Source organism: Cherax quadricarinatus, chromosome 42 (assembly GCF_038502225.1).
Source record: "Cherax quadricarinatus isolate ZL_2023a chromosome 42, ASM3850222v1, whole genome shotgun sequence".
Taxonomy (NCBI): domain Eukaryota; kingdom Metazoa; phylum Arthropoda; class Malacostraca; order Decapoda; family Parastacidae; genus Cherax; species Cherax quadricarinatus.
Genome location: NC_091333.1, coordinates 14,723,263 through 14,747,222, shown reverse-complemented (window position 1 = coordinate 14,747,222; position 23,960 = coordinate 14,723,263). Strand labels below are relative to the sequence as shown.

Below are 23,960 nucleotides of genomic sequence, written 5' to 3'. Positions count from 1 at the left end.
GTAGGACTGTATACCTTGTACATGTACTTGTAGAAGTAAAAATATTATATTATTATTATTAGCTATGAACACACTCGCTGTGTACACACTGAACACACTGTGAACACACCAAACCCACATTAAAAGTTAGAAACAGCTGTTAGGACAGTGTATGGTTACTGATGTATCCTGTATGAAAGAAATGCATGAACTTTCATACTAGACGTGTATCAAGTATGACGGACACTGTATGGTCACATCAACACTGGTGAGTTATATATCGAGGACGCTATTTATAATCAAAACAACGTTGATAGTGTATCATGTATGGAAGAAGCTGTATGTATGATCACAGAACAGTGGTGTTGTGAAGGAACGTGTACGTGTTGACGTTAATAAGTGTGTGGAAGTGCTCCTCCACACACACACACACTGCTCGGGGTTTTGTGTGTGTGTGTGTGTGTGTGTGTGTGTGTGTGTGTGTGTGTGTGTGTGTGTGTGTGTGTGTGTGTGTGTGTGTGTGTGTGTGTGTGTGTGTGTGTGTTACCCCTCCACAAACTGTTACAGTCAATGCTGATGGTCTGGTCACTTCTAAGTGACAAACATGGGTGCACTGTCCTGCTTGAGCTCCGCCAGTGGCCACTAGACAGCTTATTCTCTACAGGTTATTGTCCACTTGTTGTCTGGTTTCACGGGAGCGTGCGTAGAGGCTGAGTATGCAGGTGTTTGGCCTTCAGTTAGCCCCTTCCAGCGGGCACTGGGCACGGAACTCCATCACAATACTTCAAAATACAAAACTTCACTCGACTGAAGCCTCCACCAGTTTTATGTCAACAATTTCCAGCGGGAAAAGAAGGCACGTCTAGCTGAGACTATGTGTGAGCGTGAGAATGTTTTGATACATGCACTAGCACAATGGTTCAGTGTGGAGGCTTGGTGAACACTGCTGCTCCCTCCCCGCCCGCCACACTAACACAGCCCCCGGGCGGCCACCACAACACCCCCACCCCGCCCACTCCCACTCCACGCTACTACCCAAACATTACACACCATAATACTGACCCACACGCTGCCCTCGTAATTGTTTAGGTTGTAAATAGAGGGTGATGCAGCAGGTGTATATACAGGAAGAGAGGAAAGGTAGGTGTGTTTGAGGGTAAAGGAGGGTATAGCATATTGGTGTGCCCAGGCGCGGAGGTATGCGGTGCCGGGGGCGGCGGGCGAGCCTGCCCTCCACACTCCGCTGCCAGACTCAACATATCTCCACCACTATCTTTTACCACTTCAATATTACGCATGCCACCTCACTCACGCGAACCTACTTGTGCGTTAATTTTTATTAAATAACCGAGAATAAAGTAGGAAAGTGAAGAGCTTACAGAGAAATGGTGGGCGGAAGATTGTGAGTGTGCGTACATGGGCCGCCATTCTTACCGCTACCTGCCCACCGTACCGCATGCCACACACCGCCCTCCTGCTCACCTTCCTTCACCTAACAACCTACGCCAACATACCCCACAGTGATCACACAGCAACAAACATTAAGAACACGTGAGGTGAGAAGGATGAGGAGAGGACAGAGCGAAGGAAGCCGGTGACCTGAGGGTAAAAGATGGCAGGTTGTGTGACAGGTGATGGCAGCCAGTGAGTACGGTCTGTGGCACGGGACTATGACCCATATGGTCTAGTGACGCCTTCACCAGCGCACACCATTCACCACGCTCACACCATACACAAACACCACCATCAACAAGATGACAGTATTACTGCAGACATAATATTCATTACTAGTGTTATAAATACATTGCTCACAACTTTGTTGGTGCACCTACAACCACATCAACTAGCTACCTACTGATAGAAGAGTACGTACTCGCCCAAATATCTTTGCATGGGTCAAGACTCCGCTCCTGGCCCCACCTCCTAGACCAGGGCTACTCAACCACTATGAGCAAAGGTCCACTTGAACAAGTACCAATATATGCAAAGGTCCGGATACATTTTTAACACTCAATCATGATAGTAACAACTCCGAGCACAGGTCACTGTATTCATCATTTTCTATTAACTTCATTTTCACTCCTGGTATTATAAAAATTTACAAAATATTAAGATAAATAGCGGGAAAAAATAATTTTTACATTATATCGAGCAAGTTTTGAATTTTTTTACTCAAATTAGTTTAAACTGAGTTTTCAAACTGAAAAATTAATATATATACTGATCAACAGAATGGTATACAATAAAAATTACACTGTGCAAGACAGGTATACAATACCGACAAGATGAAAGATTAAGACACTTGTGCAACATCTGGTTATCTTTATTGTAGACGTTTCGCCACCCAGTGGCTTTATCAATACAGATTCTTGGACATAATTAGGAAACAGAAGAACTATATACAAAAGATGAGGTGATCAGTCCCTCAGCCTTGGCGGTGGTGTTTACAACATCGTGATTGTAGAGATTCTGCAATCACGATGCTGTAAACACCACCGCCAAGGCTGAGGGACTGATCACCTCATCTTTTGTATATAGTTCTTCTGTTTCCTAATTATGTCCAAGAATCTGTATTGATAAAGCCACTGGGTGGCGAAACGTCTACAATAAAGATAACCAGATGTTGCACAAGTGTCTTAATCTTTCATCAAAAATTACACTACAACAGGATTTGAAGTTTTATTTAAAAAAAAAAAACAGAATTTTAACACGTAAAGATGAACCAGATCGATGTAATGACTATTAAATAACAGCATAATAAATATGAAAATATCATTCAATTTACCTCAATAAAGACAAGTTTGTTTTCTGTATTATGAAATGTATTTATTACTGAAATTTATCTGTATTTATTAAAAATAAAATATATTTTATGTCCACTCAACATAAATTACGAACAACCAAAATGAGGAAATTTTTTAATCAATTTTATTAAACATTAACGTGAAGAATTTGATCACAATGATTCAGTACTAAATATCCCACCAACGTAGTTATTCATAAAAGAGGTGGACACAGTAAATTAAAATCAAACTTGCTAAAAAAGAAAATGAGAAAACCCGAAATCATACCTTACACACACACAAATACACAACCTTTCCCTAAATACAAAGTAGCACCCGGGTGGCCACACTTCTCACACCATACACCGCCAAAATCTTTTTTCGAGAATGGCAAAAAAGTCAACTTCATTGCACCAGTGATTATTACCAATACGAATTACGATTTAATGGAAGAAAATATGACTATTTAGCTCTGCTAGAATACTGTATTCCATTCAGTGTATACATTCCATTCAGATAGAATAATGTATTAATCCCGCTCTTGTGTACCACCTGATTCTGAACGTGGTAACACCTGTTATTTAACTAAGCTTTCCCCTGAAGCTCCCGGTCCAACTACAACACTCAAGCTCCCGGTCCAACTACAACACTCACAAGGCCTGGATTCGGACCGCGAGCCGCCAACTGAGTAGCCCTGTCCTAGACTACTTTAATCGTCATAACTGATTTCTTGCCTCTTGAGCCTTATCATGTTTATTCCTGAAGCTGTGTAAGGAATATGCCACAAACAATACCACTCTGGTGTGGCGGAGCACAAAATCAAGATAGTGTCCATCGAGAACACAGCAAATCTTCAAGCGGATACAAATTCAGTTTTTCATGGATATTACCAACAAATCCCTGGCTGTCTTCAAGAGGGAACTCGATAAATTTCCCAAAAAAGGTTCCTGATTAGCCGGGGTGTGGTACACACGTTCGACTGTGGGGGCGGTCACTAACAGCTTATTCGATCAGGCCGACAGCCTGGAGGCCTGGTCTGGGACCGGGCCCAAGGCGTGGTGACCTTCGAAAGTGACTCCAGGTATATTCTAGGGGACTCGATGTTTAATGAAGACAGCAATGTTGCTGGTGCTTCCGCAAGCCGCAAGGGAAACGATGCGTAGCTTTGGGGAAAGGTTGGACAAATGCGTCGGTGAGAATGGATTTTTTTTTAAAAGGACGTGCCACGTATGGGCCAGTAGGCCTGCCAATGATGATACTCTTAAAGCCACGTTTTCTGAACTCCAGGCTAGAATGCTGCTGTATATTTATAGCTAGAAAACGTATGGAAAATTTTCACTGCCCGTTTGCATTCAGTTAATCATCTGAGCTACTGGGAGCGCTGGAAGTTCCTTCAACTGCATTCCTCGGAACGTAGGATGGAAAGTTACATTATAATTTACATATGGAAGATCCTGGACGGTCTGATCGCAAACCTGTACACCGAAATCATTCTATATGAAACCAAGAAACTAGGTGGACGGTGCAAAGCACCTCCAGTTAAAAACGGGCGTAAACTCGGTAAGTGTTAGAGGTTCCAGACTTTTCATCACTCTACCTTCGTGCATAAGGAAAATTACCAATGTTCAGATCTCTGGTTGTCTAGAACAGGGAACTTGGTAAGTTCCTTCAGTCATTTCCTGACCAGCTGAGCTGTGGTTCGTATACTGGACAGCATGCGGTCAGCAGTAAGAGCCTGGTTGATCAGGCCTTGATTCACCAGGAGGTCTGGACTGGGATCGGGACGTGGATCATTGATTCCCAAAAACATTCTTCAGGTACCACTGTATCCTTCAAGTCATTCCACATTTCAATTCATCTGAGAATAAAGAATTATTATTATAATCAAAAAGAAGCGCTAAGCCACAAGGGCTTGAGAATAAAGAAATACTTCCCTAAATACACTAAGAGAAAATATAGTGTCTGGAGCCGAAGACTGTTCAGCGGCCTCCAACCACGGATAAGGGAAATTACCAATAGACCCCTGGCTGCCTTCACGAGGGAGCTGGACAGATACCTTAAGTCAGTACCCGATCTGCTGGGATGTGGTTCGTACATTGAACTGCGTGTGGCCAGGAGTAACAGCCTGGTTGATCAGGCCCTTATCTACCTGGAGTTCTGGTCAGGGACTGGGCCGCGGGGGCGTTGACCCCCGAAACACCCTCCAGGTAGATCCCTATAACACACGTGTGCCTTCAGCTTTCACCTGTGGCCCCTTTGACAGTCACACAAATAAAACACACCTGGGTGGACAGCATCTGATATATTACCACACCACTAATTAATACATGATCTACTGTACTGAGTGCCACAGTGGATCATGGAGTGGGTAGTGAGAGAGTGAGTGCTGCAGTGGATCATGGAGTGGGTAGTGAGAGAGTGAGTGCTGCAGTGGATCATGGAGTGGGTAGTGAGAGACAGTGAGTGCTGCAGTGGATCATAGAGTAGGTAGTGAGAGACAGTGAGTGCTGCAGTGGATCATGGAGTAGGTAGTGAGAGACAGTGAGTGCTGCAGTGGATCATGGAGTAGGTAGTGAGAGACAGTGAGTGCTGCAGTGGATCATAGAGTAGGTAGTGAGAGACAGTGAGTGCTGCAGTGGATCATAGAGTAGGTAGTGAGAGACAGTGAGTGCTGCAGTGGATCATGGAGTAGGTAGTGAGAGACAGTGAGTGCTGCAGTGGATCATGGAGTAGGTAGTGAGAGACAGTGAGTGCTGCAGTGGATCATGGAGTAGGTAGTGAGAGACAGTGAGTGCTGCAGTGGATCATAGAGTAGGTAGTGAGAGACAGTGAGTGCTGCAGTGGCTCATGGAGTGGGTAGTGAGAGACAGTGAGTGCTGCAGTGGATCATGGAGTAGGTAGTGAGAGACAGTGAGTGCTGCAGTGGATCATAGAGTAGGTAGTGAGAGACAGTGAGTGCTGCAGTGGATCATAGAGTGGGTAGTGAGAGACAGTGAGTGCTGCAGTGGATCATGGAGTAGGTAGTGAGAGACAGTGAGTGCTGCAGTGGATCATGGAGTAGGTAGTGAGAGACAGTGAGTGCTGCAGTGGATCATGGAGTAGGTAGTGAGAGACAGTGAGTGCTGCAGTGGATCATGGAGTAGGTAGTGAGAGACAGTGAGTGCTGCAGTGGCTCATGGAGTGGGTAGTGAGAGACAGTGAGTGCTGCAGTGGATCATGGAGTAGGTAGTGAGAGACAGTGAGTGCTGCAGTGGATCATGGAGTGGGTAGTGAGAGACAGTGAGTGCTGCAGTGGCTCATGGAGTGGGTAGTGAGAGACAGTGAGTGCTGCAGTGGATCATGGAGTGGGTAGTGAGAGACAGTGAGTGCTGCAGTGGCTCATGGAGTGGGTAGTGAGAGACAGTGAGTGCTGCAGTGGCTCATGGAGTGGGTAGTGAGAGACAGTGAGTGCTGCAGTGGATCATAGAGTAGGTAGTGAGAGACAGTGAGTGCTGCAGTGGATCATAGAGTGGGTAGTGAGAGACAGTGAGTGCTGCAGTGGATCATGGAGTAGGTAGTGAGAGACAGTGAGTGCTGCAGTGGATCATGGAGTAGGTAGTGAGAGACAGTGAGTGCTGCAGTGGATCATGGAGTAGGTAGTGAGAGACAGTGAGTGCTGCAGTGGATCATAGAGTAGGTAGTGAGAGACAGTGAGTGCTGCAGTGGCTCATGGAGTGGGTAGTGAGAGACAGTGAGTGCTGCAGTGGATCATGGAGTGGGTAGTGAGAGACAGTGAGTGCTGCAGTGGCTCATGGAGTGGGTAGTGAGAGACAGTGAGTGCTGCAGTGGCTCATGGAGTGGGTAGTGAGAGACAGTGAGTGCTGCAGTGGCTCATGGAGTAGGTAGTGAGAGACAGTGAGTGCTGCAGTGGATCATGGAGTAGGTAGTGAGAGACAGTGAGTGCTGCAGTGGATCATGGAGTAGGTAGTGAGAGACAGTGAGTGCTGCAGTGGATCATGGAGTAGGTAGTGAGAGACAGTGAGTGCTGCAGTGGATCATGGAGTAGGTAGTGAGAGACAGTGAGTGCTGCAGTGGATCATGGAGTAGGTAGTGAGAGACAGTGAGTGCTGCAGTGGATCATAGAGTAGGTAGTGAGAGACAGTGAGTGCTGCAGTGGCTCATGGAGTGGGTAGTGAGAGACAGTGAGTGCTGCAGTGGATCATAGAGTAGGTAGTGAGAGAGTGAGTGCTGCAGTGGATCATGGAGTAGGTAGTGAGAGACAGTGAGTGCTGCAGTGGATCATAGAGTAGGTAGTGAGAGACAGTGAGTGCTGCAGTGGATCATAGAGTAGGTAGTGAGAGACAGTGAGTGCTGCAGTGGATCATGGAGTAGGTAGTGAGAGACAGTGAGTGCTGCAGTGGATCATGGAGTGGGTAGTGAGAGACAGTGAGTGCTGCAGTGGATCATGGAGTAGGTAGTGAGAGACAGTGAGTGCTGCAGTGGATCATAGAGTAGGTAGTGAGAGACAGTGAGTGCTGCAGTGGATCATAGAGTAGGTAGTGAGAGACAGTGAGTGCTGCAGTGGATCATAGAGTAGGTAGTGAGAGACAGTGAGTGCTGCAGTGGATCATAGAGTAGGTAGTGAGAGACAGTGAGTGCTGCAGTGGATCATGGAGTGGGTAGTGAGAGAGTGAGTGCTGCAGTGGCTCATGGAGTGGGTAGTGAGAGACAGTGAGTGCTGCAGTGGATCATAGAGTAGGTAGTGAGAGACAGTGAGTGCTGCAGTGGCTCATGGAGTGGGTAGTGAGAGACAGTGAGTGCTGCAGTGGGTCATGGAGTAGGTAGTGAGAGACAGTGAGTGTTGTAGTGGGTCATGGAGTAGGTAGTGAGAGGCAGTGAGTGCTGCAGTGGATCACTGAGTAGGTAGTGAGAGACAGTGAGTGCTGCAGTGGATCATAGAGTAGGTAGTGAGAGACAGTGAGTGCTGCAGTGGCTCATGGAGTGGGTAGTGAGAGACAGTGAGTGCTGCAGTGGCTCATGGAGTAGGTAGTGAGAGACAGTGAGTGCTGCAGTGGATCATGGAGTAGGTAGTGAGAGACAGTGAGTGCTGCAGTGGATCATGGAGTAGGTAGTGAGAGACAGTGAGTGCTGCAGTGGATCATGGAGTAGGTAGTGAGAGGCAGTGAGTGCTGCAGTGGATCATGGAGTAGGTAGTGAGAGACAGTGAGTGCTGCAGTGGATCATAGAGTAAGTGGTGAGAGACTGTGAGTGTTGTAGTGGGTCATGGAGTAGGTAGTGAGAGGCAGTGAGTGCTGCAGTGGATCATGGAGTAGGTAGTGAGAGACAGTGAGTGCTGCAGTGGATCATAGAGTAAGTGGTGAGAGACTGTGAGTGTTGTAGTGGGTCATGGAGTAGGTAGTGAGAGGCAGTGAGTGCTGCAGTGGATCATGGAGTAGGTAGTGAGAGACAGTGAGTGCTGCAGTGGCTCATGGAGTGGGTAGTGAGAGACAGTGAGTGCTGCAGTGGATCATGGAGTAGGTAGTGAGAGACAGTGAGTGCTGCAGTGGATCATGGAGTAGGTAGTGAGAGACAGTGAGTGCTGCAGTGGATCATAGAGTAGGTAGTGAGAGGCAGTGAGTGCTGCAGTGGATCATGGAGTAGGTAGTGAGAGACAGTGAGTGCTGCAGTGGCTCATGGAGTGGGTAGTGAGAGACAGTGAGTGCTGCAGTGGATCATGGAGTAGGTAGTGAGAGACAGTGAGTGCTGCAGTGGATCATGGAGTAGGTAGTGAGAGACAGTGAGTGCTGCAGTGGATCACTGAGTAGGTAGTGAGAGAGTGAGTGCTGCAGTGGATCATGGAGTGGGTAGTGAGAGACAGTGAGTGCTGTAGTGGGTCATGGAGTAGGTAGTGAGAGACAGTGAGTGCTGCAGTGGATCACTGAGTAGGTAGTGAGAGACAGTGAGTGCTGCAGTGGATCATGGAGTAGGTAGTGAGAGACAGTGAGTGCTGCAGTGGATCATAGAGTAAGTGGTGAGAGACAGTGAGTGCTGCAGTGGATCATGGAGTAGGTAGTGAGAGACAGTGAGTGCTGCAGTGGATCATGGAGTAGGTAGTGAGAGACAGTGAGTGCTGCAGTGGATCATGGAGTGGGTAGTGAGAGACAGTGAGTGCTGCAGTGGATCATGGAGTAGGTAGTGAGAGACAGTGAGTGCTGCAGTGGATCATGGAGTGGGTAGTGAGAGACAGTGAGTGCTGCAGTGGCTCATGGAGTGGGTAGTGAGAGACAGTGAGTGCTGCAGTGGATCATAGAGTAGGTAGTGAGAGACAATGAGTGCTGCAGTGGATCATGGAGTAGGTAGTGAGAGACAGTGAGTGCTGCAGTGGATCATGGAGTGGGTAGTGAGAGACAGTGAGTGCTGCAGTGGATCACTGAGTAGGTAGTGAGAGAGTGAGTGCTGCAGTGGATCACTGAGTAGGTAGTGAGACAGTGAGTGCTGCAGTGGATCATAGAGTAGGTAGTGAGAGACAGTGAGTGCTGCAGTGGATCATGGAGTAGGTAGTGAGAGACAGTGAGTGCTGCAGTGGATCATGGAGTGGGTAGTGAGAGACAGTGAGTGCTGCAGTGGATCATGGAGTGGGTAGTGAGAGACAGTGAGTGCTGCAGTGGATCATGGAGTAGGTAGTGAGAGGCAGTGAGTGCTGCAGTGGATCATGGAGTGGGTAGTGAGAGACAGTGAGTGCTGCAGTGGATCATGGAGTAGGTAGTGAGAGGCAGTGAGTGCTGCAGTGGATCATGGAGTGGGTAGTGAGAGACAGTGAGTGCTGCAGTGGATCATAGAGTAGGTAGTGAGAGACAGTGAGTGCTGCAGTGGATCATGGAGTGGGTAGTGAGAGACAGTGAGTGCTGCAGTGGATCATGGAGTAGGTAGTGAGAGGCAGTGAGTGCTGCAGTGGATCATAGAGTAGGTAGTGAGAGACAGTGAGTGCTGCAGTGGATCATGGAGTGGGTAGTGAGAGACAGTGAGTGCTGCAGTGGATCATGGAGTGGGTAGTGAGAGACAGTGAGTGCTGCAGTGGATCATGGAGTGGGTAGTGAGAGACAGTGAGTGCTGCAGTGGATCATAGAGTAGGTAGTGAGAGACAGTGAGTGCTGCAGTGGATCATGGAGTGGGTAGTGAGAGACAGTGAGTGCTGCAGTGGATCATGGAGTGGGTAGTGAGAGACAGTGAGTGCTGCAGTGGATCATGGAGTAGGTAGTAAGAGACAGTGAGTGCTGCAGTGGATCATGGAGTGGGTAGTGAGAGACAGTGAGTGCTGCAGTGGATCAAGGAGTAGGTAGTGAGAGACAGTGAGTGCTGCAGTGGATCATGGAGTAGGTAGTGAGAGACAGTGAGTGCTGCAGTGGATCATGGAGTGGGTAGTGAGAGACAGTGAGTGCTGCAGTGGATCATGGAGTAGGTAGTAAGAGACAGTGAGTGCTGCAGTGGATCATGGAGTGGGTAGTGAGAGACAGTGAGTGCTGCAGTGGATCATGGAGTAGGTATTGAGAGACAGTGAGTGCTGCAGTGGATCATGGAGTGGGTAGTGAGAGAGTGAGTGCTGCAGTGGATCATGGAGTAGGTAGTAAGAGACAGTGAGTGCTGCAGTGGATCATGGAGTGGGTAGTGAGAGACAGTGAGTGCTGCAGTGGATCATGGAGTGGGTAGTGAGAGAGTGAGTGTTGCAGTGGATCATGGAGTAGGTATTGAGAGACAGTGAGTGCTGCAGTGGATCATGGAGTGGGTAGTGAGAGAGTGAGTGTTGCAGTGGATCATGGAGTAGGTAGTAAGAGACAGTGAATGCTGCAGTGGATCATGGAGTGGGTAGTGAGAGACAGTGAGTGCTGCAGTGGATCATGGAGTAGGTAGTGAGAGGCAGTGAGTGCTGCAGTGGATCATGGAGTAGGTAGTGAGAGACAGTGAGTGCTGCAGTGGATCATGGAGTGGGTAGTGAGAGACAGTGAGTGCTGCAGTGGATCATGGAGTGGGTAGTGAGAGACAATGAGTGCTGCAGTGGATCATGGAGTAGGTAGTGAGAGACAGTGAGTGCTGCAGTGGATCATGGAGTAGGTAGTGAGAGACAGTGAGTGCTGCAGTGGATCATGGAGTAGGTAGTGAGAGACAGTGAGTGCTGCAGTGGATCATGGAGTGGGTAGTGAGAGACAGTGAGTGCTGCAGTGGATCATGGAGTAGGTAGTGAGAGACAGTGAGTGCTGCAGTGGATCATGGAGTAGGTAGTGAGAGACAGTGAGTGCTGCAGTGGATCATGGAGTGGGTAGTGAGAGACAGTGAGTGCTGCAGTGGATCATGGAGTAGGTAGTGAGAGATAGTGAGTGCTGCAGTGGATCATGGAGTAGGTAGTGAGAGACAGTGAGTGCTGCAGTGGATCATGGAGTAGGTAGTGAGAGACAGTGAGTGCTGCAGTGGATCATGGAGTGGGTAGTGAGAGACAGTGAGTGCTGCAATGGATCATGGAGTAGGTAGTGAGAGACAGTGAGTGCTGCAGTGGATCATGGAGTAGGTAGTGAGAGACAGTGAGTGCTGCAGTGGATCATGGAGTAGGTAGTGAGAGACAGTGAGTGCTGCAGTGGATCATGGAGTAGGTAGTGAGAGACAGTGAGTGCTGCAGTGGATCATGGAGTAGGTAGTGAGAGACAGTGAGTGCTGCAGTGGATCATGGAGTGGGTAGTGAGAGACAGTGAGTGCTGCAGTGGATCATGGAGTAGGTAGTGAGAGACAGTGAGTGCTGCAGTGGATCATAGAGTAGGTAGTGAGAGACAGTGAGTGCTGCAGTGGATCATGGAGTAGGTAGTGAGAGACAGTGAGTGCTGCAGTGGATCATGGAGTGGGTAGTGAGAGACAGTGAGTGCTGCAGTGGATCATGGAGTAGGTAGTGAGAGACAGTGAGTGCTGCAGTGGATCATGGAGTGGGTAGTGAGAGAGTGAGTGCTGCAGTGGATCATGGAGTAGGTAGTGAGAGACAGTGAGTGCTGCAGTGGATCATGGAGTAGGTAGTGAGAGACAGTGAGTGCTGCAGTGGATCATGGAGTAGGTAGTGAGAGACAGTGAGTGCTGCAGTGGATCATGGAGTAGGTAGTGAGAGACAGTGAGTGCTGCAGTGGATCATGGAGTAGGTAGTGAGAGACAGTGAGTGCTGCAGTGGATCATGGAGTGGGTAGTGAGAGAGTGAGTGCTGCAGTGGATCATGGAGTAGGTAGTGAGAGACAGTGAGTGCTGCAGTGGATCATAGAGTAGGTAGTGAGAGACAGTGAGTGCTGCAGTGGATCATGGAGTAGGTAGTGAGAGACAGTGAGTGCTGCAGTGGATCATGGAGTAGGTAGTGAGAGACAGTGAGTGCTGCAGTGGATCATGGAGTAGGTAGTGAGAGACAGTGAGTGCTGCAGTGGATCATGGAGTAGGTAGTGAGAGACAGTGAGTGCTGCAGTGGATCATAGAGTAGGTAGTGAGAGACAGTGAGTGCTGCAGTGGATCATAGAGTAGGTAGTGAGAGGCAGTGAGTGCTGCAGTGGATCATAGAGTAGGTAGTGAGAGACAGTGAGTGCTGCAGTGGATCATAGAGTAGGTAGTGAGAGACAGTGAGTGCTGCAGTGGATCATGGAGTAGGTAGTGAGAGACAGTGAGTGCTGCAGTGGATCACTGAGTAGGTAGTGAGAGAGTGAGTGCTGCAGTGGATCATGGAGTGGGTAGTGAGAGAGTGAGTGCTGCAGTGGATCATGGAGTGGGTAGTGAGAGACAGTGAGTGCTGCAGTGGATCATGGAGTAGGTAGTGAGAGACAGTGAGTGCTGCAGTGGATCATGGAGTAGGTAGTGAGAGACAGTGAGTGCTGCAGTGGATCATGGAGTAGGTAGTGAGAGACAGTGAGTGCTGCAGTGGATCATGGAGTAGGTAGTGAGAGACAGTGAGTGCTGCAGTGGATCATGGAGTGGGTAGTGAGAGACAGTGAGTGCTGCAGTGGATCATGGAGTAGGTAGTGAGAGACAGTGAGTGCTGCAGTGGATCATGGAGTAGGTAGTGAGAGACAGTGAGTGCTGCAGTGGATCATGGAGTGGGTAGTGAGAGACAGTGAGTGCTGCAGTGGATCATGGAGTAGGTAGTGAGAGACAGTGAGTGCTGCAGTGGATCATGGAGTAGGTAGTGAGAGACAGTGAGTGCTGCAGTGGATCATGGAGTAGGTAGTGAGAGACAGTGAGTGCTGCAGTGGATCATAGAGTATGACTTAAGAAATCGTAATGACACGATGCGCGACGGGCTGGAGTTTTGAGACTCTATGACCGCGGGTTCAATCCCGGCCGGGGGTATGGATCATAGAGTAGGTGGTGAGAGACAGTGAGTGTTGTAGTGGGTCATGGAGTAGGTAGTGAGAGAGTGAGTGCTGCAGTGGATCATGGAGTGGGTAGTGAGAGACAGTGAGTGCTGCAGTAGATCATGGAGTGGGTAGTGAGAGGCATCATCATTAAACCACGGTACGGGTGAGGTTAGAACTCATGGCAAGTGAGTTGGAAAACTCCAGGCCAGTGCTTAATCCACTGGGCCACCTGACTACAGTAAGATTAATCCCACCAGGTATATTTATACACCATAGGGAGGTTAGCATGGGCCACCACTGTGACCACAAATGCAAGTTTTTACGGATGAATCTCCCACCAGCGTGACCGTGACGAACTCTAGCTCGTGTCCCTTCAAAGTCAGCTGGCCCAGTGGCTTACCCACTGGCCTGGAGGTTTATGACTCACTCGCCATGGGTTCTAACCCCACCCGTACCCTGGTTTGTTTACAATCGTATTATTACGATTTAGAGAGGCATCATCATTCATCAGAGGATGAATGCTGCTGTCCAATACACTCGCCCCTCGAGGTAAAAATCAGTTTTTTCTCTGTTTCTGGTCCCTCGCGGGACCTCAGTTTTCCCAGTCAATTATTATTATTATAATCAAGGGGGAAGCGCTGATTATACAGCGCCTGATGTCCAGGCTTAATTCTGGAGCACAGGAGCCCCTCACAACATCAAGGAACCTTCCTTGAGGGGTTTCCCAGTCAATCTCACGGTATCAGCAGGTCAGTTTTGGTTCTTATTTCCTCTGTCACGGCTTACAACACGTGACTCACTTCCCTGTTGCTCTGGCATTCTGTTGTTTGTTGGTAGATTCTATGTTACTGAGCTATCATATTTGTTTCTTCAGACAATACAGTACCTGCCATATACTCCTTCAAATTCCCCATAATCAAGTTACTTTCTTCCTCAAATCTCCAGCGGCTTCTGACCATCACTGATGTTCCTATTATTTCCCTTTTCTACGTATCACTCTGGGAGTTATTTCCTTTGTAAACATTCCTGAGCTGCATCTCAGTAACAGCCACTTCAAATATATTCGATTAAGATCTCTGATCCTTCTATCTCTCACATTTTACTGAGCATAATGTTTTCTTGCTTTGATTTGGGAGAAAAGTTTCTGGGAAGATTTGGGAGAGGATTCCTAAACTCTTTTATCACTGAGTCACCCTTCTGAAATAGGTAAAGGAGCCTCTTCCCTGTTGTTGCTTCCCCCTCTCCCATTTCCCCCTTTCCGTTTTTCGTTTGTGCTCTATTCAATTCTCTTCACAGACTGTCGTAGCTGCTAAATCAACTCTGATTTTTCCTTTCAATACTTAGTTTCCTGTTTCTGAACTTATGAAGAGAATTCTCAATAATCCTGACTTCTCTTCCACATAAGCTCATACCTTTGAAAAATCAGATTTAGCTTGTTCCGCAGTTTCTGTCACTTCTATCATATCTTCACTTTATCTTGAGCTCATGCGTTCGTGCACATGTGTATACTCATTGATTTTCGCTCTGATCTGTGTTTATCGAAGTCATTCCACTTTTTCAGCTGCCCTGAGACTAAAGAAATACTAATATCCCTGTAACTCACTTGTGTCTTCAGCTTCCATCTGTGTCCACCATGGTCCTGGTTCCCTTAATTCAAACAGTCTGTCCTTATCAGCCTCATCAATTCCTATTAAGATTCTGTATGTAGTAATTATATCCCTGTTGTACTCTCTTCTAAGATCCTCAGATTCACTTCCTTTAACTTCTCATCATAGTGCATTCTTTTCAGTTCTGACACTAGTCTGGTTGCAAACCTTTGGACCTCTTCCAGTTTCTTCATGTGCTTGACCAGGTGTGGGCTCCGTGCTGGGGCCACATACTCAATGATCGGCCTAACATGTTTGCCAATATTACATATGCCGCACACATTATACGGGTTTATATGCAATTCTGGTGATATGCTTGGTGTCATATTCACCCCAGGTCCTTTTCCACTCTTATAAATAATTGAAGCTTCCCTCCGCTCAAGCTGTACTGTGTCCGGCGCGCGCGCGCGCGCGTGTGTGTGTGAGGGGGGGGACGAGAGTAGGGGAGAGGGAGGGCAGGAGGGACGTGTCTGCCACTGTACGTGACACGGAAGTCAGCAGTGACAACTTTAGGAGAGCCAAATTACATTCTTGGTGAAAATGTCCATCAGCAGGGAGTGAGTGAGTGAGTGTTGCCGCCGCGTGATCAGCGTCGCATCACAGCCCACGACAACTAAAATTTTTAGTAACAAACTATATAACAATAAACAAAGGTTCACAAAAATAAGACTGTACAGTGTGCTCTTACCTGGCAAATAGCAATACTAGTACAGTGTGCTCTTACCTGGCAAATAGCAATACTAGTACAGTGTGCTCTTACCTGGCAAATAGCAATACTAGTACAGTGTGCTCTTACCTTGCAAATAGCAATACTAGTACAGTGTGCTCTTACCTGGCAAATAGCAATACTAGTACAGTGTGCTGTTACCTGGCAAATAGCAATACTAGTACAGTGTGCTCTTACCTTGCAAATAGCAATACTAGTACAGTGTGCTGTTACCTGGCAAATAGCAATACTAGTACAGTATGCTCTTACCTGGCAAATAGCAATACTAGTACAGTGTGCTCTTACCTGGCAAATAGCAATACTAGTACAGTGTGCTGTTACCTGGCAAATAGCAATACTAGTACAGTGTGCTCTTACCTTGCAAATAGCAATACTAGTACAGTGTGCTCTTACCTGGCAAATAGCAATACTAGTACAGTGTGCTGTTACCTGGCAAATAGCAATACTAGTACAGTGTGCTGTTACCTGGCAAATAGCAATACTAGTACAGTGTGCTGTTACCTGGCAAATAGCAATACTAGTACAGTGTGCTCTTACCTTGCAAATAGCAATACTAGTACAGTGTGCTCTTACCTGGCAAATAGCAATACTAGTACAGTGTGCTGTTACCTGGCAAATAGCAATACTAGTACAGTGTGCTGTTACCTGGCAAATAGCAATACTAGTACAGTGTGCTCTTACCTTGCAAATAGCAATACTAGTACAGTGTGCTGTTACCTGGCAAATAGCAATACTAGTACAGTGTGCTGTTACCTGGCAAATAGCAATACTAGTACAGTGTGCTGTTACCTGGCAAATAGCAATACTAGTACAGTGTGCTCTTACCTTGCAAATAGCAATACTAGTACAGTGTGCTGTTACCTGGCAAATAGCAATACTAGTACAGTGTGCTCTTACCTGGCAAATAGCAATACTAGTACAGTGTGCTGTTACCTGGCAAATAGCAACACTAGTACAGTGTGCTGTTACCTGGCAAATAGCAATACTAGTACAGTGTGCTGTTACCTGGCAAATAGCAATACTAGTACAGTGTGCTGTTACCTGGCAAATAGCAATACTAGTACAGTGTGCTGTTACCTGGCAAATAACAATACTAGTACAGTGTGCTGTTACCTGGCAAATAGCAATACTAGTACAGTGTGCTGTTACCTGGCAAATAGCAATACTAGTACAGTGTGCTGTTACCTGGCAAATAGCAATACTAGTACAGTGTGCTGTTACCTGGCAAATAGCAATACTAGTACAGTGTGCTGTTACCTGGCAAATAGCAATACTAGTACAGTGTGCTCTTACCTTGCAAATAGCAATACTAGTACAGTGTGCTCTTACCTGGCAAATAGCAATACTAGTACAGTGTGCTGTTACCTGGCAAATAGCAATACTAGTACAGTGTGCTGTTACCTGGCAAATAGCAATACTAGTACAGTGTGCTCTTACCTTGCAAATAGCAATACTAGTACAGTGTGCTGTTACCTGGCAAATAGCAATACTAGTACAGTGTGCTGTTACCTGGCAAATAGCAATACTAGTACAGTGTGCTGTTACCTGGCAAATAGCAATACTAGTATAGTGTGCTCTTACCTTGCAAATAGCAATACTAGTACAGTGTGCTGTTACCTGGCAAATAGCAATACTAGTACAGTGTGCTGTTACCTGGCAAATAGCAATACTAGTACAGTGTGCTGTTACCTGGCAAATAGCAATACTAGTACAGTGTGCTGTTACCTGGCAAATAGCAATACTAGTACAGTGTGCTCTTACCTTGCAAATAGCAATACTAGTACAGTGTGCTGTTACCTGGCAAATAGCAATACTAGTACAGTGTGCTCTTACCTGGCAAATAGCAATACTAGTACAGTGTGCTGTTACCTGGCAAATAGCAATACTAGTACAGTGTGCTCTTACCTTGCAAATAGCAATACTAGTACAGTGTGCTGTTACCTGGCAAATAGCAATACTAGTACAGTGTGCTGTTACCTGGCAAATAGCAATACTAGTACAGTGTGCTGTTACCTGGCAAATAGCAATACTAGTACAGTGTGCTCTTACCTTGCAAATAGCAATACTAGTACAGTGTGCTGTTACCTGGCAAATAGCAATACTAGTACAGTGTGCTGTTACCTGGCAAATAGCAATACTAGTACAGTGTGCTCTTACCTTGCAAATAGCAATACTAGTACAGTGTGCTGTTACCTGGCAAATAGCAATACTAGTACAGTGTGCTGTTACCTGGCAAATAGCAATACTAGTACAGTGTGCTGTTACCTGGCAAATAGCAATAGTAGTACAGTGTGCTGTTACCTGGCAAATAGCAATACTAGTACAGTGTGCTGTTACCTGGCAAATAGCAATACTAGTACAGTGTGCTGTTACCTGGCAAATAGCAATACTAGTACAGTGTGCTGTTACCTGGTAAATAGCAATACTAGTACAGTGTGCTCTTACCTTGCAAATAGCAATACTAGTACAGTGTGCTCTTACCTTGCAAATAGCAATACTAGTACAGTGTGCTGTTACCTGGCAAATAGCAATACTAGTACAGTGTGCTGTTACCTGGCAAATAGCAATACTAGTACAGTGTGCTGTTAACTGGCAAATAGCAATACTAGTACAGTGTGCTGTTACCTGGCAAATAGCAATACTAGTACAGTGTGCTGTTACCTGGCAAATAGCAATACTAGTACAGTGTGCTGTTACCTGGCAAATAGCAATACTAGTACAGTGTGCTGTTACCTGGCAAATAGCAATACTAGTACAGTGTGCTCTTACCTGGCAAATAGCAATACTAGTACAGTGTGCTCTTACCTGGCAAATAGCAATACTAGTACAGTGTGCTGTTACCTGGCAAATAGCAATACTAGTACAGTGTGCTGTTACCTGGCAAATAGCAATACTAGTACAGTGTGCTGTTACCTGGCAAATAGCAATACTAGTACAGTGTGCTGTTACCTGGCAAATAGCAATACTAGTACAGTGTGCTCTTACCTTGCAAATAGCAATACTAGTACAGTGTGCTGTTACCTGGCAAATAGCAATACTAGTACAGTGTGCTGTTACCTGGCAAATAGCAATACTAGTACAGTGTGCTGTTACCTGGCAAATAGCAATACTAGTACAGTGTGCTGTTACCTGGCAAATAGCAATACTAGTACAGTGTGCTGTTACCTGGTAAATAGCAATACTAGTACAGTGTGCTCTTACCTGGCAAATAGCAACACTAGTACAGTGTGCTCTTACCTGGCAAATAGCAATACTAGTACAGTGTGCTGTTACCTGGCAAATAGCAATACTAGTACAGTGTGCTGTTACCTGGCAAATAGCAATACTAGTACAGTGTGCTGTTACCTGGCAAATAGCAATACTAGTACAGTGTGCTGTTACCTGGCAAATAGCAATACTAGTACAGTGTGCTGTTACCTGGCAAATAGCAATACTAGTACAGTGTGCTGTTACCTGGTAAATAGCAATACTAGTACAGTGTGCTGTTACCTGGCAAATAGCAATACTAGTACAGTGTGCTCTTACCTGGCAAATAGCAATACTAGTACAGTGTGCTGTTACCTGGCAAATAGCAATACTAGTACAGTGTGCTGTTACATGGCAAATAGCAATACTAGTACAGTGTGCTGTTACCTGGCAAATAGCAATACTAGTACAGTGTGCTCTTACCTGGCAAATAGCAATACTAGTACAGTGTGCTGTTACCTGGCAAATAGCAATACTAGTACAGTGTGCTGTTACCTGGCAAATAGCAATACTAGTACAGTGTGCTCTTACCTGGCAAATAGCAATACTAGTACAGTGTGCTCTTACCTGGCAAATAGCAATACTAGTACAGTGTGCTCTTACCTGGCAAATAGCAATACTAGTACAGTGTGCTGTTACCTGGCAAATAGCAATACTAGTACAGTGTGCTGTTACCTGGCAAATAGCAATACTAGTACAGTGTGCTGTTACCTGGCAAATAGCAATACTAGTACAGTGTGCTCTTACCTTGCAAATAGCAATACTAGTACAGTGTGCTGTTACCTGGCAAATAGCAATACTAGTACAGTGTGCTGTTACCTGGCAAATAGCAATACTAGTACAGTGTGCTGTTACCTGGCAAATAGCAATACTAGTACAGTGTGCTGTTACCTGGCAAATAGCAATACTAGTACAGTGTGCTGTTACCTGGCAAATAGCAATACTAGTACAGTGTGCTCTTACCTGGCAAATAGCAATACTAGTACAGTGTGCTCTTACCTGGCAAATAGCAATACTAGTACAGTGTGCTGTTACCTGGCAAATAGCAATACTAGTACAGTGTGCTGTTACCTGGCAAATAGCAATACTAGTACAGTGTGCTCTTACCTGGCAAATAGCAATACTAGTACAGTGTGCTCTTACCTGGCAAATAGCAATACTAATACAGTGTGCTGTTACCTGGCAAATAGCAATACTAGTACAGTGTGCTCTTACCTTGCAAATAGCAATACTAGTACAGTGTGCTGTTACCTGGCAAATAGCAATACTAGTACAGTGTGCTCTTACCTGGCAAATAGCAATACTAGTACAGTGTGCTGTTACCTGGCAAATAGCAATACTAGTACAGTGTGCTCTTACCTGGCAAATAGCAATACTAGTACAGTGTGCTCTTACCTGGCAAATAGCAATACTAATACAGTGTGCTGTTACCTGGCAAATAGCAATACTAGTACAGTGTGCTCTTACCTTGCAAATAGCAATACTAGTACAGTGTGCTGTTACCTGGCAAATAGCAATACTAGTACAGTGTGCTCTTACCTGGCAAATAGCAATACTAGTACAGTGTGCTGTTACCTGGCAAATAGCAATACTAGTACAGTGTGCTGTTACCTGGCAAATAGCAATACTAGTACAGTGTGCTGTTACCTGGCAAATAGCAATACTAGTACAGTGTGCTGTTACCTGGCAAATAGCAATACTAGTACAGTGTGCTGTTACCTGGCAAATAGCAATACTAGTACAGTGTGCTGTTACCTGGCAAATAGCAATACTAGTACAGTGTGCTGTTACCTGGCAAATAGCAATACTAGTACAGTGTGCTCTTACCTGGCAAATAGCAATACTAGTACAGTGTGCTCTTACCTTGCAAATAGCAATACTAGTACAGTGTGCTGTTACCTGGCAAATAGCAATACTAGTACAGTGTGCTGTTACCTGGCAAATAGCAATACTAGTACAGTGTGCTCTTACCTGGCAAATAGCAATACTAGTACAGTGTGCTCTTACCTTGCAAATAGCAATACTAGTACAGTGTGCTGTTACCTGGCAAATAGCAATACTAGTACAGTGTGCTGTTACCTGGCAAATAGCAATACTAGTACAGTGTGCTCTTACCTGGCAAATAGCAATACTAGTACAGTGTGCTCTTACCTTGCAAATAGCAATACTAGTACAGTGTGCTGTTACCTGGCAAATAGCAATACTAGTACAGTGTGCTGTTACCTGGCAAATAGCAATACTAGTACAGTGTGCTCTTACCTGGCAAATAGCAATACTAGTACAGTGTGCTCTTACCTGGCAAATAGCAATACTAGTACAGTGTGCTGTTACCTGGCAAATAGCAATACTAGTACAGTGTGCTGTTACCTGGCAAATAGCAATACTAGTACAGTGTGCTCTCACCTGGCAAATAGCAATACAAGTACAGTGTGCTGTTACCTGGCAAATAGCAATACTAGTACAGTGTGCTGTTACCTGGCAAATAGCAATACTAGTACAGTGTGCTGTTACCTGGCAAATAGCAATACTAGTACAGTGTGCTCTTACCTGGCAAATAGCAATACTAGTACAGTGTGCTCTTACCTGGCAAATAGCAATACTAGTACAGTGTGCTGTTACCTGGCAAATAGCAATACTAGTACAGTGTGCTGTTACCTGGCAAATAGCAATACTAGTACAGTGTGCTCTTACCTGGCAAATAGCAATACTAGTACAGTGTGCTCTTACCTGGCAAATAGCAATACTAATACAGTGTGCTGTTACCTGGCAAATAGCAATACTAGTACAGTGTGCTCTTACCTTGCAAATAGCAATACTAGTACAGTGTGCTGTTACCTGGCAAATAGCAATACTAGTACAGTGTGCTCTTACCTGGCAAATAGCAATACTAGTACAGTGTGCTGTTACCTGGCAAATAGCAATACTAGTACAGTGTGCTCTTACCTGGCAAATAGCAATACTAGTACAGTGTGCTCTTACCTGGCAAATAGCAATACTAATACAGTGTGCTGTTACCTGGCAAATAGCAATACTAGTACAGTGTGCTCTTACCTTGCAAATAGCAATACTAGTACAGTGTGCTGTTACCTGGCAAATAGCAATACTAGTACAGTGTGCTCTTACCTGGCAAATAGCAATACTAGTACAGTGTGCTGTTACCTGGCAAATAGCAATACTAGTACAGTGTGCTGTTACCTGGCAAATAGCAATACTAGTACAGTGTGCTGTTACCTGGCAAATAGCAATACTAGTACAGTGTGCTGTTACCTGGCAAATAGCAATACTAGTACAGTGTGCTGTTACCTGGCAAATAGCAATACTAGTACAGTGTGCTGTTACCTGGCAAATAGCAATACTAGTACAGTGTGCTGTTACCTGGCAAATAGCAATACTAGTACAGTGTGCTCTTACCTGGCAAATAGCAATACTAGTACAGTGTGCTCTTACCTTGCAAATAGCAATACTAGTACAGTGTGCTGTTACCTGGCAAATAGCAATACTAGTACAGTGTGCTGTTACCTGGCAAATAGCAATACTAGTACAGTGTGCTCTTACCTGGCAAATAGCAATACTAGTACAGTGTGCTCTTACCTTGCAAATAGCAATACTAGTACAGTGTGCTGTTACCTGGCAAATAGCAATACTAGTACAGTGTGCTGTTACCTGGCAAATAGCAATACTAGTACAGTGTGCTCTTACCTGGCAAATAGCAATACTAGTACAGTGTGCTCTTACCTTGCAAATAGCAATACTAGTACAGTGTGCTGTTACCTGGCAAATAGCAATACTAGTACAGTGTGCTGTTACCTGGCAAATAGCAATACTAGTACAGTGTGCTCTTACCTGGCAAATAGCAATACTAGTACAGTGTGCTCTTACCTGGCAAATAGCAATACTAGTACAGTGTGCTGTTACCTGGCAAATAGCAATACTAGTACAGTGTGCTGTTACCTGGCAAATAGCAATACTAGTACAGTGTGCTCTCACCTGGCAAATAGCAATACAAGTACAGTGTGCTGTTACCTGGCAAATAGCAATACTAGTACAGTGTGCTCTCACCTGGCAAATAGCAATACTAGTACAGTGTGCTGTTACCTGGCAAATAGCAATACTAGTACAGTGTGCTCTCACCTGGCAAATAGCAATACTAGTACAGTGTGCTCTTACCTGGCAAATAGCAATACTAGTACAGTGTGCTCTCACCTGGCAAATAGCAATACTAGTACAGTGTGCTGTTACCTGGCAAATAGCAATACTAGTACAGTGTGCTCTCACCTGGCAAATAGCAATACTAGTACAGTGTGCTCTCACCTGGCAAATAGCAATACTAGTACAGTGTGCTGTTACCTGGCAAATAGCAATACTAGTACAGTGTGCTCTCACCTGGCAAATAGCAATACTAGTACAGTGTGCTGTTACCTGGCAAATAGCAATACTAGTACAGTGTGCTCTCACCTGGCAAATAGCAATACTAGTACAGTGTGCTGTTACCTGGCAAATAGCAATACTAGTACAGTGTGCTGTTACCTGGCAAATAGCAATACTAGTACAGTGTGCTGTTACCTGGCAAATAGCAATACTAGTACAGTGTGCTCTCACCTGGCAAATAGCAATACTAGTACAGTGTGCTGTTACCTGGCAAATAGCAATACTAGTACAGTGTGCTGTTACCTGGCAAATAGCAATACTAGTACAGTGTGCTGTTACCTGGCAAATAGCAATACTAGTACAGTGTGCTCTCACCTGGCAAATAGCAATACTAGTACAGTGTGCTGTTACCTGGCAAATAGCAATACTAGTACAGTGTGCTGTTACCTGGCAAATAGCAATACTAGTACAGTGTGCTGTTACCTGGTAAATAGCAATACTAGTACAGTGTGCTCTTACCTGGCAAATAGCAATACTAGTACAGTGTGCTCTTACCTGGCAAATAGCAATACTAGTACAGTGTGCTGTTACCTGGCAAATAGCAATACTAGTACAGTGTGCTGTTACCTGGCAAATAGCAATACTAGTACAGTGTGCTGTTACCTGGCAAATAGCAATACTAGTACAGTGTGCTCTTACCTGGCAAATAGCAATACTAGTACAGTGTGCTGTTACCTGGCAAATAGCAATACTAGTACAGTGTGCTCTTACCTGGCAAATAGCAATACTAGTACAGTGTGCTCTTACCTGGCAAATAGCAATACTAGTACAGTGTGCTCTTACCTGGCAAATAGCAATACTAGTA

At 45.5% G+C, this 23,960-nt stretch overlaps 1 protein-coding gene across 8 annotated transcripts in view; it reads right to left on the bottom strand.

Moving 5' to 3' along the window:
- Positions 1 to 23,960, bottom strand: part of Magi (membrane associated guanylate kinase, WW and PDZ domain containing protein magi) — a 379,317-nt gene that overhangs the window by 257,067 nt on the left and 98,290 nt on the right. For 5 of the 8 annotated variants that reach the window (XM_070093304.1, XM_070093308.1, XM_070093312.1 and 2 more), the window contains exon 1: positions 886 to 964. The exons of 1 other annotated variant lie outside the window; for it this stretch is intronic. The gene's annotated coding sequence lies outside the window, so the exon portion shown is untranslated. Of the gene's footprint in view, positions 1 to 782; positions 965 to 23,960 lie in introns of those variants that run through there. 2 more of the 8 variants (XM_070093305.1, XM_070093306.1) reach the window with 2 other exon arrangements.